Source organism: Leucoraja erinacea, chromosome 18 (genome assembly GCF_028641065.1).
Source record: "Leucoraja erinacea ecotype New England chromosome 18, Leri_hhj_1, whole genome shotgun sequence".
NCBI lineage: Eukaryota > Metazoa > Chordata > Chondrichthyes > Rajiformes > Rajidae > Leucoraja > Leucoraja erinaceus.
The window spans coordinates 6460823-6481013 of record NC_073394.1 but is presented as its reverse complement, the minus strand read 5'-3'; the positions used below and the strand labels follow the sequence as shown (position 1 = coordinate 6481013).

Here is a 20191-nt window from a genome sequence, read left to right as displayed (position 1 = left end):
AGCACGAGTTTCCCTGGAGGGGAACAACCTGAGCCCGACTTTGCTCCCGCACCGGCAAAATTCACCTCTCGGCCGGGCGGGAAGCAAAGTAAAAAAGGTCCCTATGCCAGTCTCAAACGAGACTGGCTTGGGAGCAGTCGGTAGCAGCCAGCACAGAGGCTGCGGGACAGACAGCTCGGAACAGCGGTACCGGGGCTCGAAACGCTCAGCGAGTGCAGCGGCACTTATGGAGTCGGAACGGGACGTTCGGGCTGAAAACCTTGTTCACAAGGTAAGCACCAGGGTCCAGGGGATCTATAGGAACAGCCGGGGTTACCGGCTGCGGAACTGCCGCGAAGGACCAGGCCCGTGAACACCGGGGTCGGTCCAAGCGGCTTGAACCCGACACAGGGAACGACGGTCACCGGCGGGAGAAGGAAAGTCGGGAACAGCAGGTAAGAGACCCTGCGTTTCCTTCAACTTACCTTTCTAGGTGCAGACATGGACCAGGTCCATGTAAGGTGCAGAAGGCCGGCGGGAGAACCGCGGAGGAGCGGCAGCAGCAGCAGTAGCAGCAGCAGCGGCAGCGGCAGCAGCAGTGGCAGCCGGCAGCTGCAGGAGTACAGACAGCGGCAGGAGCACAGACAGCAGCAGTGGCAGCTGGCACTTCGTGAGGAGCTGGCAACGGCAGGAGCAGCATGGGCACATCGATTCCCGGAGGGGGAAAAACACCTGTGCCCAACTTCGCTCCAGCATGGTGAGAAAGTTCATTTCTCGGCAGCAAAGGACTTTGCAGTTGACTGGCTGCAATCTACTACAAGGGACCAGTATGTGAGTACCAGGATCGGTCCCAGCGGGGTTTTAGTTACAATAATCGCTTCTCGGCTTTTTGGCTAAGATCAAGTGTAGTATCTGTTCTTATCAGTTTAATATCTGATACACCCCTTATCTAGGGACTATATATATATTATATAAAAACTATAGTAGCTGTTATCATCAGTTTTAATGTCTTATATGTCCCTTATCTAAGGACCATATAAGTAGGAGTGCCCAGAATTGAGGGCATTAGAGTGGGGTTGACCGGCTGCAACGACCATAAGGGACCAGTACCGTCAGTACGGGGGGGTGGGTCCCAGGGGTCTAAGATAAAGGAGCAGCCAGGAGTGCTGAGAGCGTTGAAGTCAGGTTAAAGGAATAGATGGAAGCAGCTGTGCCAGTTATCCTCCACACCGGCCATATCCACTTCACGGAAGGAAGGACAAAACTGGAGAAGGAGGACCATGGAACAGCGGGCAGCCAGCAGCAGCCAGCGGCACTTGGATCAACCGTAGTGGGATCAGCTGTGCCCGATGTCGGCCCCGCACCGGCCAGATCCATGTGACCGAGCGGTAGGCTAGACACAAATCAAACAAGGTAGTGGACTCAGAAGGGTCCGACTTTGCATAAAACCGCCGGCAACCAGTGCCCGAGAGGGCTGGAGCGGGAAGAAGCGGTGTATGGAGCCTTGCTCCAACGTGATAAAACCACAGCAGTACCTCTTTGAGGGCTGCACAATGCTTTTACCCCATCAGAGGGGAGCACTGTGGGTCAGTTCTGGGCTGACCTGCAAGAGGGGTCCGCAGAACAAAAGACAAGTGGGCAGCAGTTAAGCCCCACATGGGTACCCCGTGTGGGACCCTAGAGATCTCTAACTCTATAAAAAAGAGTAGGCAGGACCCTGATGGGCCAGAGCCTGGTAATACAGCGTCCCATGATCCTAACACAGCAGGGACTCTGCTGGACATGGTGGCCGATTACTTTAGCCAAGTCAAACATGGGTAGACTTGGATCCAGGATGGCAATAGTATTACTATATGTCTGGCCACAAACGCCAACAAGAAAAATTTACAAACACTGGCCAGACATCTGCCACCTGGCAACGGTGAGGCATTACAGGTGCCCAGTGTAAACCAATGCATTTGGCAGCATATGGACGAACATCAGGAACCAGGACCTCAAGATCCAGAGAACCTTCAAGGGATTGACGGAAGGCATCATAGCACACACCAGCACCCTGGACTAAACGTAGGTAACCAAAGACCATCAAGACGCACTAGATCTGTTTAATAATATGCAATATAACCTGAACTACACGTGGAAGGCGGCCATTCAGCCAGCACTAGGACCCCAAAAATGCTACCATTTGCAAATAAAGAACCGTGTGTGGACTAAGCCAAGACACTGGGGCTCATCAAGGCCAGCGCAAGGGCCTATTTTGGAGCATGATACCAGCCACAGGCAAGGCCATAAAAAATGTGGCTCATACCAGTAGCAGTGTCAGAAATCAATATAACCTGCAGGATCCGTTTTAGGGTATGGCCAGGGCGGCCACCCTGGAAGATGCGGAAGCCTCAACCTCCCACACAACCCCGAACAAGAAATATTAAACCAGAACCTTATTTTCAAAAAACCAAGGAAATAACAAAACCACCGGTAACCATGGAGGTAGGTGGGTGGGGTTTTCTTCTGTTAAAATAGGGACCTACGAGGGTAGGGGAGGTTGCAACACTACAGTTATGTATGGTATATAATCACTACAGATTCATATAATCTCAGCAGTATTCAGGGTTATCTGATAGGGTTTTTTCTCATCCCAATAACCACAGTACATCATACACCAGAAGGGCATTTTGTCCTTACATAAACCAAACAATCTAAAACCCACATGGTGCTACAAGAATTGTACACAAAAGATGGGATTGAACATATTTATTAAATATAAGATAGAGTAGGGTTGCAGGATTATCATTGATTTTAACCCTAAACACATTTGTTCTAGATATTCATTTTAAGATGGATGCTCTTATTATTGATATAGACTTGGTGTCAGTTGCGGGTTTCTATATGGCAGGCATTGACTCAATAGAGGAACTTTGGCAATATAGAGCTTACAAAAGGGGCAATCATTAGCCCCATTATTATGTACTAAAATTCGTAAACCAGCTTGACATTGTTATGTAAATAAGCCATAGGGTGATGTTTTCCCCCGTTCGGACCCATCATTGGGGTACTAGGGAAAATTCAACCACACTCGGCATCTGGAATTTTCAGAGTACCCGACTGACCTTCTCAATCATGGTATTTCAGTCTTACAGGGGATGGTGTTAGAACCATGTTCCCTATGAACATTGCCAAAAAATTATTGATTTATCCAGTGACTGGAGGCAGTCATCCATGCCATAACACTATGGATTTATTGATTTGTAGAGTCTAACAGACCCACTACACTGTCAGACAGGACGATGAATCTCATCTCATCTGCACTAAGACTGTCAACACGGAAGCAGTACCTTGGACACATCAAGAAATGGGGCATATACTGCTTGGACAACAATCTCGACCAAAAGGCCAAGAACATTCTGGCCGTATTGGAATTTTTACAAGCCTCCATTAGGATAATCGATGGAGCTACAGTGCCTTCAATAGTGCCACAAGTGCACTCTCCAATTACCTATCACAAGGATCGGAACGGCACGCGGTGGGAACGCACCCCTGGTAAGCAAACCAGGTACTCCGAAATCTGGGACATGGGTGTCGTTTTCTCAACATGCTGAGGAGCTTGTAGCTCATAACAGCGTTGTCACCTCAGTAACAGACCAGGAAGATGGTTATGCTCATGGTGTTATTTACCGCACAACAAGTCCAGCCATTAAGCAAACTGAGCCTGGACTCCCTGATCATCTCACCGAGAAACTGGTGTTGTCATACAGGATTTAATAAAAGATCGGGTTCATAGGGTCTAGGGTTTGATTTTATGGTACACCCATATGGCAAACGACTGTGTATAACAAGACACATCTAACAATACATAGCATATACTCAGAACATTCGAGGTCAGAGTATGGAGTTGTTTATCTCTTACAAGAAACTGCATGATAGGGTCACGACTCAAACTATATCAAGGTGGCTCAAATAGGTCCTAAAAATGGCAGGAATAGACACTGATGTTTCAACTCTCATTCCACCAGGACTGCAGCAACATCCGCAGCAATATTGTACAGGTACCCACAGACCAAATCCTCAGAATGGCAGGAGGGTCATTTTAAAAAAGGGTTTTTCCACAGGTTGTATTATAAACCAGTTAATTTGGAGCCATCATTGTATTAAGAAAACATTTTAGGTTCAACAAAATAATTTGCCCGATAGGTTACAGGGTTATGATTCTCAAATTTTAAAAAATGTTATATTTTTTCGTTATACCACACAACTCTTTGTATAATTGTGTTTTAAAACTACTAATGATGCTCTCTCCCAATACCCAAGGCAGTTGTGAAGCATGGACTCGTTCCACGGCATGAGGTCACAGAGCTTTGAAATCTTCACGAAGTCACTCACGTGACTCCGAAGTAAAATAGTAAGATTAAACGAGAACTTACCAGTTTGAAGTTTGATCTGTATTTTATGAGGAGTTACGATGAGGGATTTCGTGCCCTCCGCTCCCACCCTCTTATGATCATATCAAAAACTGGTATCTCTTTGATAATCTTACTATGTTAGATCATTATAGGTTTCTGTGACCTCACACCGCTGCTTTGAAGAATGACACGCATGCGTGGAAGCGGGGTTCTTCACGAAATCCCTCATCGTAACTCCTCATAAAATACAGATCAAACTTCAAACTGGTAAGTTCTCGTTTAATCTTACTATTTTAATTGTCATTGTCAGTGTACAGTACAGAGACAACGAAATGCATTTAGCATCTCCCTTGAAGAGCGACATAGCAAACGATTTGAATAAATAATAATAAGTGTCCGGGGGGGGGGGGGGGGGTGGTGATTGGCAGTCCCCGAGGTACGTTGTTGAGTAGAGTGACAGCCGCCGGAAAGAAGCTGTTCCTCGACCTGCTGGTTCGGCAACGGAGAGACCTGTAGCGCCTCCCGGATGGTAGGAGGGTAAACAGTCCATGGTGGGGGTGAGAGCAGTCCTTGGCGATGCTGAGCGCCCTCCACAGACAGCGCTTGCTTTGGACAGACTCAATGGAGGGGAGCAAGGAACCGGTGATGCGTTGGGCAATTTTCACCACCCTCTGCAATGCCTTCCGGTCGGAGACAGAGCAGTTGCCATACCATACTGTGATGCAGTTGGTAAGGATGCTTTCGATGGTGCAGCGGTAGAAGTTCACCAGGATCTGAGGAGACAGATGGACCTTCTTCAGTCTCCTCAGGAAGAAGAGACGCTGATGAGCCTTCTTGATCAGAGTAGAGGTATTGTGGGTCCAAGAGAGGTCATCGGAGATGTTGACTCCCAGGAACTTGAAGCTAGAAACACGTTCCACCTCCGTACCGTTAATGTGGATGGGGGTGTGCGTGCCGCCTCTGGACTTCCTGAAGTCTACAATGAGCTCCTTGGTCTATGGTACCGTAGATACCTAGCATATATTGACATGTTACATTTCACGTACAGCTTTTTTTTTTTTTTTTTAACAGAAAAAGGAGACAGAAAGAGAATAGAAAAGAAATAGAGAGGTGTGTGATATGGGAGTGTGAGAAAAAGAAAAAGAGAAAAGAAAGAAAATAAAGAGAAAAGAAGAATTAGAAAGCAGAAGAATAAAGGAGAGATAGCTATTTATTATTCTTCACCACCATTCGCCCAATCCTGAAACAGACCATTTCTACGTTTGTGTTGCACCATATGCTTGCAAGAAGTCGACAAATGGAGACCAAATCCTTAGGAATTGGTCTACTTTGTCTATTAGGAGGAATCGCATTTCTTCAAGATGTGAGGTTTCCGACATGTTTGAAATTTGAAAATGTTCTGACTTGTCCTTGATGATGCTGCTGTCCTTGCCGAGGCAGTGTGAGGTACAAATGGAGTCAATGGAAGGGAGGTTGGTCTGTGTGATGGTCTGGGCTGTGTCCACCATTCTCTGCAAGTTCTGGCGGACCTGAATGGAGCTGTTCCCAAACCGTGCATCCCGATAAAATGCTTTCAGCGGCGCATCTGTGGAAACCATCTGTCTGCCTCCACAGATGCTGCCTGGCCCTTTGAGTTCCTCCAGCAGTTTGGGGTTTTTTTTGCTCCAATTTACAAATCCACTGCCTCTTGTGTCTCCCTTTTGTTTGATGAAGTTTAACACTGGATTCAGAATTGATTCATTTGGCACGAATAATGAAATACCAGAACGTTTATTTGCGTACGAGGAAGGATGAATTGGTAACTGAATCCTTCTCAGTTGCTCACTACGTCGAATAAGTGCTCCAAAGAGATCATTAGGAGCAATTTGTGGCTGCTGGCTGATGTCAAATGGTCTGCAGTGCTTGAGGGACCTGTGGCCAAATGTGTGGTCACAAGAGGGCTGCTCTTAATTAGGCATTAAAACCTTTTCACACAGAGAGTTGTGAGTCTGTGGAATTCTCCGCCTCAGAGGGTGATGGAGGCTGGATACGTTTAAGAGAGAGCTAGACAGAGCTAATAAAGATAGCGGAGTCAAGGATTATAGGGAGAAGGCAGGAACGGGGTACTGATTGTCGATGATCAGCCATGATCACATTGAATGGGCTCGAAGGGCCGAATGGTCTACTCCTCTGACTCCCCCCTTCAAAACTTGATAGTGATCTTTTTAAAGCAACAAATATTATCTCTTTGTGAGTACTGACTGTTAGGATCATTCTAAAGTGCGCTGATGAAAAGATAAAGACTATATTGAAGCTTGCTTGAAATGTGAGGTTAACACATGATGATTGTTTGATGGCACTGGGCCTGTACTCACTGGAAATTCGAAGGATGAGGGGGACCTCATTGAAACTTACCGAATAGTTAAAGACCTGGATAGTGGATGTTTCCACCAGGGGGAGAGTCTATGACCAGAGGCCATTGCCTTAGAATGCAGCTTTAGAAAGGAGATGAGAAGGATTTTCTTTAGTCAGAGGGCAGTGATTCTGTGGAATTCTTTGCCACAGTTGGCTGATGAGGCCAAATCAATGAAACATTTCATAAGGCGGAGATTCACAGATACTTGATTAGCAAGGGTTATGGGGAGATGGCAGGAGAATGGGGTTGAGTGGGAAAGATAGATCAGCCATGACTGAATGGTGGAGTGAACCTGATGGGCCGAGTGGCCTTATATTCTGCTAGTTTACACCGAAGATAGACACAAAATGCAGATCTATAATTAGATAGTCCAGAACAAGGGGTCGCAGTTTAAGGATAAGGGGGAAGTCTTTCAGGACCGAGATGAGAACTTTTTTTTTCACACGGAGAGTGGTGAATCTGTGGAATTCCCACCCACAGAAAATAGTTGAGGCCAGTTCATTGGCTATATTTAAGAGGGAGTTAGATGTGGCCCTTATGGCTAAAGGGATCAGGGGGTATGGAGAGAAGGCAGGTACAGGATACTGAGTTGGATGATCAGCCATGATCATATTGAATGGTGGTGTAGGCTTGAAGGGCCGAATGGCCTACTCCTGCACCTATTTTCTATGTTTCTATGTTTCTAGATCAAGGTATTGCCAAGAACTTACCCGTACGTTCTCGTGTTTTTGATTCCCCCACTGGGTAAAAGGCTCCATCTACTCCCCCTCATGACTTTATACTCCTCTGTAAGGTCACACCTCAGGCTCCTGCGCTCCAAGGAATAAAGTCCTCACCTGCCCAACTTCTCACTGTAGCTCAGTCCCTCAAATCCTGGCAACATCCTTGTAAATCTTCTCTGCACTCTTTCCCCAGCTTAATGACATCCTTCCTACCACAGGCTGACCAAAACCGAGCACAGTGTGAACGTTTTGCAGGAAGGAACTGCAGATGCTGCTTTACACCGAAGATAGACACAAAATGCTGGAGTAACTCAGCGGAACAGGCAGCATCTCTGGAGAGAAGGAATGGGTGATATTTTGGGGTTGAGACCTTTCTTCAGTGAATCAGGTGAGTTATAGAGATAAGGAGATGTAAGGTGTGAAAACAAGACAAAGGGGACAGAGATCAAGGAAAATGTAGAATAGATCATTGTTAGCTGGGAGAAGTTAAGAACAAAGCAAACAGAGTTAAAATGTAAAAGGACAGTCAGACTGGCCAGAGAACTGGGAACGGGGAAGGATGGAGAGAGAGGTTACTTGAAGTTAGGGAAGAATATTCATACCGCTGGGGTGTAAGCTGCCCAAGCAATATGTGAGGTGTTGTTCCTCCAATTTGTGCTTGGTCTCACTCTGACTCTAAGTATGGCCTCACCATCATCTTGACCAAGTGCAACATAATGTTCCAACTCCTGTACTCAGCGATGTAGTCAGTATTCAGTATTCAGTATTTATTTAATATCATTTTCACTGAGTACTTGTATACACAGAGGAAACGAAAAAACGTTACTCGATCAGTTTCCATTCAGTGTAGTTAATAAACAAAGGATAAATACAAAGGTCTTTAAAAACAAATTAAAATGACCATGTATACACTAGAATAAAAACAGACATTCCGACCGACACTGGCTTCAAAGTATGGACGAGGTTGATGTGTTTGTGAACGATATTTGGGGAGGGGACACAGTCCGTTAATCAGTCTTGTTGCCTGTGGGAAGAAGCTGTGGAGCATCCTGCTGGTTCTGCAGCTGATGCTCCTGTACCTCTTCCCAGATGGCAGAATATAGAAGATGTGGTGTGATGGATGATAGGGGTCCTGGGTGATGGAGATGGCTCTACTGATGCTCCGCTTCTTGTAGATCTCCAACAGGAAAGGGAGTGTGGCACCAATGATCCTGCTGGCTGTCTTCACTATCCTGTTGAGTTGATATTGTTCGTGAGCCTTGCAGCTCCCGAACCAGGAAGTGATGCCGTAGTGATGCTATTAGTGGTGTTTAAAGTGCTACACATAAGCATGGCACAATATTTTGCTACTGGCAAACCTCAATAGATTCCAGTCCTCAGCCATAGCATTGTGTCCAATTTTGGGCATTGCATTTTCGAAAGAATGCCAGGGTCCTGATTTTACTGAGACAGACAAGAGATGACACACACAGTCAGGGAGACTGGGCAAGTTGGGAATGTGCCCCCATTAAGATGAGATGATTTAAAGAGACATTTGACAGATGCATTCAATATTATATATAGTTTTTACGGAGCAGATGAAGATTTTTTTCCTGTTGATCACATAGCCAGAAAACTGATGTAGAGACTTGTTATGATATAAAAAGGGCTGCATGCAGATTTATGGGAGTTTACAATGGTGCCAATCTGACGACTCTGTGCACTGTACTACTGCTATACACGTGTATTGTACCTGACATCTCCGTGGATTGTCACCTTGTCGTGGTGGAGAAGCTTGTGTGGTCCTGAGATCCTGAGAGCGATGCCGTCTGGAGCTGTGCTCCTGGTAGGGCCACCCATGGTGGTAAGGTCGATGGGGGAGGTCTCTGACAAAGGGTAATCCAACCAAGACCTCAACGGTGGAACAGGTGGAGGACGATGGCTGACCTTAGTGGAGCGTCACAACGGCTGGGAAGGCGGATGAAGGCTGTGGCAGAAAAGGGTCTCCGGTCGTCTTGGACTCCATGCCACTGGATCCTGACCCAGATCTGTCAAGGACCGTGGGGTGGCCGTCTGTGCACCAGTCATCCCACGTTAAACAAAGGCATGAACACGCATCCTCCATGAGAGGACAGTCATACTCGTTTCGAGTGAGCGTTGATGATAACTGTATCTGAGATGCGTATCTAAGAGGTTTCTTATGCCCCTGTCCCACTTAGGAAACCTGAACGGAAACCTCTGGAGACTTTACGCCCCACCCAAGGTTTCCCTGTGGTTCACGGAGGTACCCGGAGGTTTTTGTCAGTCTCCCAAATGGTTGAAAATGGTTACCGCTTCTTCTATGTTCCGGCGAGTATTTAAAAAAATTCAAAACCGGACGCTTTTTAAAAATCGGTAATTCTTTAGACGAAGCCGGTTGCGATGCTAGTTGAAGGTGGTTGCCGGAGGTTGCAGGTAGTGGAACGTAAGACCTTCCACCACCTGCAACCTCCGGCAACCAACTTCAACTAGCATCGTAACCAGCTTCGACTAAAAAATTACCAATTTTTAAAACGGCAACCTATTTTTAGTCGCAGCCGGTTTTTAAATTTTTTTAAATAATCGCCAGAACATAGAAGAACATCGACCATTAGGGAGACTGACAAAAACCTCCGGGAACTGTACGGAAACCTTGGGTGGAGTGCAAAGTCTCCAGAGGTTTCCGTTCAGGTTTCCTAAGTGGGACAGGGGCATATGTGCGCATGTGTAGTGATACTCGCACTGAACTGTATACAAAGATGAATTTTACTGTACCTCGGTTCATGTGACAAATTAAGTTCTTTTGTAACCATTGTAAGCAGAATTTAGTTGAGTTTAGTTTAGAGATACAGTGTGGAAACTGGCCCTTCGACCCACCGAGTCAGCGCCGACCAGTGATTCCCCACACGGTATCATTACTTACAAACACTGGGGATAACTCACACTTATAACTAGCCAATTAACCTACAAACCTGCACGGCTTTGGAGTGTGGAAGGAAACCGAAGATCTCGGAGGAATACCCACGCAGATCACGGGGAGAGAGCACGAACTCCGTACAGACAGCGCCCGTAGGCGGGTCTCTGGCGCTGCAAGCGCTTGCTGTAAGGCAGCGACTCTACCGCTGCGCTACCGCGCCGCCCTTGTTCCATGTCTGCGCAACATGGCTGCATAAATACCAGCAAGATCGTAACTTTGGCCCATTCGCTCTGAATGGGGAAGTTGTGGATCTGTTGACTGTATCTGGTCAGGGACATCGACCTCAGGACTCTGAGTGTAAACTCCTGAACCAAATCAAAAATCCTGCATAGCGGTTAGGCATGGCTCAGCATGGCTCGTTCATTAAATAAGGATTGCATAGCCCTGTCCCACTGTACAAGTTCATTCAAGAGCTCTCCCGAGTTAATAAAAAATATCAAACCTGTGGAAGCAGGTAGAATGTACGTAACGGGTATGTAACGGGTACGTCGGAGCTCCGAGCTCCGGGACATCTCTTAGCGGCTCGTAACGCTAACGGCAGGTACTCGGGAAACGCGGTAGGCTCGGGAATGTCCACGAGAGCCCCGAGTACCTATGAGCGGCCATTACCGTAAATCTCCGAGTTCGAATCAGGGGACACTCGGGAGAACTTTTGTATGAACTCGTACAGTGGGACAGGGCTTCCATCTCCCCCCATATCTGCCTTCCGCAAAGACCGCTCCCTCCATAACTCCCTTGTCAATTCTTCCCTTCCCTCTCGTACCACCCCCTCCCCGGGCACTTTCCCTTGCAACCGCTAGAGATGCAACGCTTGTCCCTTTAACTCCCCCCTCGACACCGTTCAAGGACCCAAGCAATCGTTCCAGGTGCGACAGAGGTTTACCTGCATCTCCTCCGACCTCACCTATTGCGTCCGCTGCTCTAGATGTCAGCAGATCTGTATCGGTGAGACCAAGCGGAGGCTGGGCGATCGTTTCGTCGAACACCTCCGCTCGGTCCGCAATAACCAAGCTGACCTCCCGGTGGCTCAGCACTTCAACTCCCCCTCCCACTCTGTCTCCGACCTCTCTGTCCTGGGTCTCCTCCATGGCCACAGCGAGCAGCACCGGAAAATTGGAGGAACAGCATCTCATATTCCGTTTGGGGAGTCTGCATCCTGGGGGCATGAACATCGAATTCTCCCAATTTTGTTAGTCCTTGCTGTCTCCTCCCCTTCCTCAGTCCCCCTGCTGTCTCCTCCCATCTCCCATCCCCCAGCCTACGGGCTCCTCCTCCTTTTTCCTTTCTTGTCCCTCCCCCACCCCCGATCAGTCTAAAGAAGGGTTTCGGCCCAAAACGTTGCCTATTTCCTTCGCTCCATAGATGCTGCTGCACCCGCTGAGTTTCTCCAGCTTTTTTGTGTACCTTCGAATTTCCAGCATCTGCAGTTCCTGCTTAAACACTTTAATAAGGATACACCTCTGAAATGAGTTGCATTTAATCATATTTTTAATTACAGATACCCTCGTTATAACAGAACCTGGTGGGGGAGGAATGGCGACTGTTGTTACTGATTGTCCACTATATCCAAAGTAAATGAGGGGGGGGGGGGGTAATAATGTACAGTATTTGGAAAAAAACGGCAATAAACATATGCTAAACAAGGCACGCAATAAACAGGACAGGAGAGGCCACAAAATCCATAACACTTTAAATATTGCAAATACATTTTCAAAAGTTACGATGAACAACAAACTTGGTCCTTTGTTCCCGATATGATTGGATGCCTGGGTTACAATGGATTTTGTCCGCGATGATCAAAACCCATCGTAAAGAGGTCCGTATTATAAGGTCATAATTAATAGGAGCAGAATCTGTAAACTAAACTAAGCTAAAACTAAACTAGAGAACATAGTTTTGGGGTATGGGGTAAGTGATTTTGAGGGGATCCGTAGGAGACCTTTTTCACCCAGAAAGTGATATTCATAAGTTCTAGGAGCAGAATTAGGCCATTCAGCCCATCAAGTCAACTCCTCCATTCAATCATGGTTGATCTATCACTCCCTCCCAACCCCATTCTCCTGCCTTCTCCCTATAATCCCTGACACCTGTGCTAATCAAGAATTTATCTATCTCTGCCTTCAAAATGTCCACTGACATGGCCTCCGCAGCCGTCTGTGGCAAAGAATTCCACAGTTTCACCACCCTCGGACTAAAGAAGTTTCTTCTCATCTCTTTCCTAAAGGAGCGTCCTTTAATTCTGAGGCTATGATCTCTAGTCCTACACTCTCCCACTAGTGGAAGCATCCTCTCCACATCCACTCTATCCAATGCTTTCCTTATTCAATACGTTTCAATGAGGTCCCCCTTCATTCTACTGAGACGGTATTTAAGTGTTCTTTTAACTGTGCCTGCGTGATTTTTGTTTAAAATTGTTAAATATTTCAGATTGTTTTTTCAGCTTTAATGGTTCATTTGATTACCGTGAGTTTACGAAATTGTCTGCATGCCGGGGATGTTTAGAAATATTGAAATGGCTCATCCGTTTTGGCACACAGGACAGCGAAGTCAATGTCGGTCATCAATGTATTTATAACCGTGCGTGAACAAGCCTTGACTGGTCCATTCAGATGTCAATAGCTATGTATTGCAGTTGTACAGGGTCTTGGTGAGGTCACACCTGGAGTATTGCGTACAGTTTTGGTCTCCTAATCTGAGGAAAGACATTCTTGCCGTAGAGGGAGTACAGAGAAGGTTCACCACACTGATTCCTGGGATGGCAGGACTTTCATATGAAGAAAGACTGGATAGACTCGGCTTGTACTCGCTAGAATTTAGAAGATTGAGGGGGATCTTATAGAAACTTACAAAATTCTTAAGGGGTTGGACAGGCTAGATGCAGGAAGATTGTTCCCGATGTTGGGGAAGTCCAGTACAAGGGATCACAGTTTAAGGATAAAGGGGAAATCATTTAGGACTGAGATGAGAAAAAACATTTTTTACACAGAGAGTGATGTATCTCTGGAATTCTCTGCCACAGAAGGTAGTTGAGGCCAGTTCATTGGCTATATTTAAGATGTGGCCCTTGTGGCTAAAGTGATCAGGGGGTATGGAGAGAAGGCAGGTACAGGATACTGAGTTGGATGATCAGCCATGATCATATTGAATGGCGGTGCAGGCTCGAAGGGCCGAATGGCCTAATCCTGCACCTATTTTCTATGTTTCTATGCATTGAATGCCCTACCATTTAGGATGTTATTAGATTGGGCAAGTTTAGAACATAGAACATAGAAAAACCTGGATCAGAGAAAACCATAGAGAACTTGGATAGTGGAGGAAGGAACTGCAGATGCTGGTTTCCACAGAAGAAAGGCACAAAATGCTGGAGTAACCCCAGCGGGGCAGGCAGTATCTCTGGATATAAGGCATGGCTGTTTGTTCTATGAGTTTGTTCTGTGCACCTTTTCATATCTCTCGGGACCCTCTTCCCTAAAGAAGGGTCTCGAGCCGAAACTCCACCCATTCCTTCTTTCCAGAGATGCTGCCAGGCCCGCTGGGTTACTCCAGCATTTAGTGTCTATAGTGAACTTGGGATAGGACAGGTTTAGAGGGAAGATAGACACAAAAGAGCTGGAGTAAGTGAACGGGCCAGGCAGCATCTCTGGAGAGAAGGAATGGGTGGGACGTTTCTTGTCGAGACCCTCCTTCAGACTGAGAGTTAGGGGAAGGGGGAATCGCTGTCCACTCTGGTCCATTGTTGGCTGTGAGGATGGTGATAACGAGCAATGCAAATAGTGAAACTCAGTAGGACGACAGTGAAACTAGTACGACGACTATAGGATGGTGGAGGGGCAGAGAGAGAGGGGATGCAAAGTTCGAGGGACATGAGCCAACGCAGGAAAGAGAGAGGGAAAACTCTGATTTGAAACCTCCGCTGCCTTGTGGCCAAATCCAGTCACGGAAAAGGCTCCAGGAGTAAACCTCACGAATAACCGGAGTCGGAGCCCCTAAGGCAGTTTGTCGTTGTCTACAACCTCGCTCTGGCAGCTCCTGCGAAGGCGCTGGTGCCAAACTGTAACGGCCCTGCTGTTCCTTTGGATTAATCAGCGACGTGGAGAGGGGGGACGTGCTGCATGGGGAACAGCCTGTCCTCCATATGACATCGATCGCCCAGGCTTGCATCCGACCACACATCACCTGCAAACTAGGATGCATCACCCATGGTCAGTCATGACCGAGGGGTGGTCTACTATCTAAAAGCCTCTCAAACACCACTATTGTATCTGCTATCAACATCACCCCTGGCAGACCCAGGGCCCCCACCACCACCCCCACCCCGCGTGTAAAAATACTTGCCTCTCACTCCTCCTTTAAACTCTGCCATTTCCACATTACAGATTTTGCCCTCGTTTGGCCCATATCCCTCTAAATCTTTACGATCCATGCACCTGTACAAGAATCTGACGAAGGGTTCTGACTTGAGACGTCACCTATCCGTTTTCTCCAGAGATGCTGCCTGCCCCGCTGAGTTACTCCAGTATTTTGAGTCGATCTTCTTCAGCTGTCGGACAGGCTATCGTATCACGAACAGCAAATGTCTGAAGAAGGGTGTCGGCCCAAAACGTCACCTATTCCTTTACTCCGGAGATGCTGCCTGACCCGCTGAGTTACTCCAGCTATTTGGCTCTGTCTTCGGTTTAAACCAGCATCTGCAGTTCCTCCCCGCACTAAATAAGAAAATATCCTCTCAGATGTCTACTGTACACTGACAATGACAATTAAAATTGAATCTGAATCTGAATCTGAGATGTCTAAATTTTTCATACATGGGCTGCGGTGACACATAACTTCCTGTTACCGTAAAAACATCACTTGTTGCCTGGTGACATGAGGGGAAGATCAAAGGCTGGCCGGCAGGTCACGCTGAGCCTTAAGACTTACTGGAATTAAGTCCATGTCGGATGCGATAAATAAATTAATGTAAAGTGATTCCGTGGAAAAGTTTTGAGAAACTTGGAAGGATTTTGTAATTATCAACTACAGTTTTCTAAATATAGATTTTGTTTCTCATGTACACTTATTAAAACTATCTTTGGGTTCATTGGACCTGTTTTGACATTGTTTGCGATAATGATGATACACATTGATTAATACCGGTAACTGATTACTGTTTAAATAGACAGTGTCTCATTTTTCATATCCTCGAGGGTATTAGTGTTAGGCTAAGAATGGTCAGATCAGTGTACATGCTGTATCAAACAATGGTAACAAGGATTTTTGGAGACATAGAGAGCTGGAGTAACTCAGCGGGTCTGGCAGCATCTCTGGAGAAAAGGGATAGGTGACGTCTCGGGTTTAAGAATAATGCCCATGTCCCACTTAGGAAACCTGAATGGAAATCTCTGGAGACTTTGTGCCCCACCCAAGGTTTCAGTGCGGTTCCCGGAGGTTCCCAGAGGTTTTTGTCAGTCTCCCTACCTGCTTCCACTACCTGCAACCTCTGGCAACCACCTGCAACCTCCGGGAACCGCACGGAAACCTTGGGTGGGGCGCAAAGTCTCCAGAGGTTTCCGTTCAGGTTTCCTAAGTGGGACAGGGGCATAAGGGTTACTAGAAGTTAGAGAAATCAATATTCATACTGCCGGGTTGTAAGCTGCCCAAGCGAAATATGAAGATAGACAAAAATGCTGAAGAAACTCAGCGGGTGAGGCAGCATCTATGGAGCGAAGGAAATAGGCAACGTTTCGGGCCGAAACTCTTCTTCAGAACGTTGCCTATTTCCTTCGCTCCATAGATGCTGCTGCACCCGCTGAGTTTCTCCAGCATTTTTGTCTACCTTCGATTTTCCAGCATCTGCAATTCCTTCTTAAACAAGCAAAATATGAGGTACTTTACTTAACTTAACCTAGCTAAGCTTAACAAAGTGCACAGTTTCAGTAACATAATCTAAGCTACCATGATCAGACAGCCACAAAGGTTCATGGATAGACGCTAAAAGCTGGAGTAACTCAGCGGGACAGGCAGCATCTCTGCAGAGAAGGAACGGATGATGTTTCGGGTCGAGACCCTTCTTCTCCCAAAACGTCGGCCATTCCTTCTCTTCCAGAGATGCAGCCCGTCCCGCTGAGTTACTCCAGCTTTGTGTCTATCTTCGGTTTAAACCAGCATCTGCAGTTCTTTCCCACGCACTAAAGGGCCTGTCCCACGAGCATGCGACTCCATGCAGCAAGCGCGACCTAACGTGGTCGCTTGAGCCGTACGGCCTCGCGGGGCCGGTCCCACTTTTATCGCCAGAGGCGTATGTAGTTGTGCGGAGCTGGTCCCAACATCACTGACTGTGTTCAAATTTTCAGTGCGGCAACGGCACAGCCGCCTCGACGCCGTACGTCACGCGCGAGCTTCCCGCGGACTTCTCTCGAATTTCATGTCACTCACTCGACCTCCGCACGGCCCCCGCTTCTGGTTTGGTCGCGCTTGCCGCATGCAGTCGCATGCTCGTGGGAACAGGCCCTTTACGTCGCGCTTGCCGCATGCAGTTGCATGCTCGTGGGAACAGGCCCTTTAAGTTCATGGACCAGTTTGTAAACAAATCTAATGGATATTTTAAAGTTGATGATGGAGGTAACCAAGGCCTGAAGAAGATTGCAGGACAGCATTAGCCATCACTCGATACATCCGATGTTGGAGAGGTGAATGTTGTTATAAGTGTGATATGCAGTGCAGCTCTGTTTGTACATTCACCGCTCATAATGACTCTTTGTTAGTAGTGTCAACGTAGGAAAAGTAAGTCTGACGAGTCTTTGATCTGTAATTGAAAGTTAAATATTGGCTGAATGGCATTGATCTACAAATTCAATATACTTACTGAAATTGGTTTGCCACATGTACCGAGATACAATAAAAAACGTTTTTAGCGTGCTATCCAGTCAGCAGAAGGACAAAGAAAGACAACACATGATTTTATCATGTATTGATATTGAAATCGATGTATTTGAAATTAAATACATATTTTATTTAATCACTGTGATTGGAGGTAACTACAAATCCTGAAACCAGGCAGCCACGTTTCAATTAAACACACAATGTGTCAGAATGATAATGCTGCATCATTTAAAAAAAAATGTTTTTAAATTATTTTATTTTATTAGAAGTAAGTACAATCATATGAATCTCATGTAGATAGGGTGGTAAAGAAAGCTTTTGGTATGCTAGCCTTTATAAATCAGAGCATTGAGTATAGAGCTGCTGGATGTAATGTTAAAATTGTACAAGGCATTGGTGAGACCAAATCTGGAGTATGGTGTACAATTTTGGTCGCCCAATTATAGGAAGGATGTCAACAAAATAGAGAGAGTACAGAGGAGATTTACTAGAATGTTGCCTGGGTTTCAACAACTAAGTTACAGAGATAGGTTGAATAAGTTAGGTCTTTATTCTCTGGAGCGCAGAAGGTTAAGGGGGGACTTGATAGAGGTCTTTAAAATGATGAGAGGGATAGACAGAGTTGATGTGGACAAGCTTTTCCCTTTGAGAATAGGGAAGATTCAAACAAGAGGACATGACTTCAGAATTAATTGACAGAAGTTTAGGGGTAACATGAGGGGGAACTTCTTTACTCAGAGAGTGGTAGCGGTGTGGAATGAGCTTCCAGTGGAAGTGGTGGAGGCAGGTTCGTTGGTAACATTTAAAAATAAATTGGATAGGCATATGGATGAGAAGGGATGGAGGGTTATGGTATGATTGCAGGCAGGTGGGACTAAGGGGAAAAAAATTTGTTCGGCACGGACTTGTAGGGCCGATATGGCCTGTTTCCGTGCTGTAATTGTTATATGGTTATATGGTTATATGGCACCAAAGTGCCTAATATATATTTTCATAATACATTTTATGTACAGCTTCTTTTTTTTTGTTATATTAAAGAAAGATTAGAATAAGAAAAATAAGTTAGATAGTAAAGGATAGAAAGACATGAGATATATAGTGTGTGAAGAAAAAGAAAAAAAGATGAATGAGTGAAGAAAGTTGAGAAAAAGAAAATAGAAAAAAGAGAATAAAACATTAAAAAAAAAATAATTAAAAAAAAAAAAAAAAAAGTAAGGAGATCATTCTTTATAATCTTGACCAACCCTCGTCCAGTCCTGAAACAGTCATTTTTTACAATTGTGTTGCACCATATGGTTCCAAAAAGACGAGAAATGGAGACCAACTCGTTATGAATTGGTCTGATTTATCCATTAGGAGGAATCGCATTGCCTCAAGATGTGCGGGTGTCCAACGTAATGCTGAATCATTTTAAAGCATCTGATTTTTTCCCCCCTCTAAACGCACATGGGAATCAGTCCGCACAGCCATCCTGAAATCCGTTTTCTTCTCCCCATTAACACTGGCTGAACTTGGAGCATGTCCTACAACCCTGTCAGGGGTGGTGGTGGAGGCAGATGCGACCAAAGATCTTATAGCGAAGCAAGATAGGCTACTCCTGCTAAATGCAATGGACTGACGTGTAGTACGCTATGGAGGGGATCATGGGCATTTTTCCACGCCCATTTTAGCAACCTGAGCCTACCTAACCCGACCCGACTCGCACTGTAATCAATGTTGCGGGGCAACAGTTTGTGTGGGTCAGATTCATAAATCTGTCAGTTCAAACTTCTTGTCAAGAATAAAATTTGATTCTGGTAATTGTCTTTTTTAATGTTTTTTAAATCATTTCTTTTTAAATGGCTCACAAGCAGTGTTTGAGTTGATTTTGTAGTAACCGGAACCGACCCGACTCGCAGGGTGATTGACAGGGGGAACCTTTTGTGCGTGATTATAGGGTTAGATTCATAATTCTGTTAGTTCATAATTCTGTTGATACTTGTTAAGGAATAAAATGTTTATAAACACACATACATGAAAATTATATAAATGTATATATAAGATCTTTGGATGCGACAGTGGCATTTAAATGGGTATGCAGGGAGTGGAAAGATATGGTCCACGTCCCAAGATGGCCGCCAACCCAGGCGACTATTTGCCTGCTAGCCACTAGAAGCAGATTTACAATCACATGGTTACAATCGCTCCACTCTCTTCAATCTCTACTCCCCCAGCATCATTTCCGGCTCTACCTTGCACTAAACGTTATTCCCGTATCATGTACGTATACACTGTAAAGGCTCGATTGTAAACATGTATTGTCTTTGCGCTGACTGGTTAGCATGCAACAAAAGCTGTTCACTGCACCTCGGTACACATGACAATAAACTAAACTGAAACTGAGATTATATGCTGGCAGATGTGAGTTGGTCTTTGTATCATGTATGGCACAGACATCGCGGGCCGAAGGGCCTGTTCTTGTGCTGTACTGTCCTATGGTACACAAAAATGCTGGAGAAACTCAGCGGGTGCAGCAGCATCTATGGAGCGAAGGAAATAGGCAACGTTTCGGGCCGAAACGTTGCCTATTTCCTTCGCTCCATAGATGCTGCTGCGCCTGCTGAGTTTCTCCAGCATTTTTGTGTACCTTCGATTTTCCAGCATCTGCAGTTCCTTCTTAAACACTATACTGTTCTATGTTCTGTAATAATTGACTATACATCCAGGAGAATCTCCACTTAGGACCGAGGGAAGTTTCTGAACAAGTTGGTAAGATTATAATTTAATGAGGAGAAAGTCATGAGAAACGGTAGGCTTAGAGTCTGTGGCCGTTCAGGTCTGCTCCACCATTCAGCAAGAGCAAAGCTGATCCTGCTTATCATTCACT

At 45.8% G+C, this 20191-nt stretch overlaps 1 pseudogene; it reads left to right on the top strand.

The window, feature by feature from the left end:
* The first annotated feature begins 852 nt into the window (after positions 1–852).
* Positions 853–962, top strand: LOC129706032 (U2 spliceosomal RNA; annotated as a pseudogene).
* Positions 963–20191: the final 19229 nt, after the last annotated feature.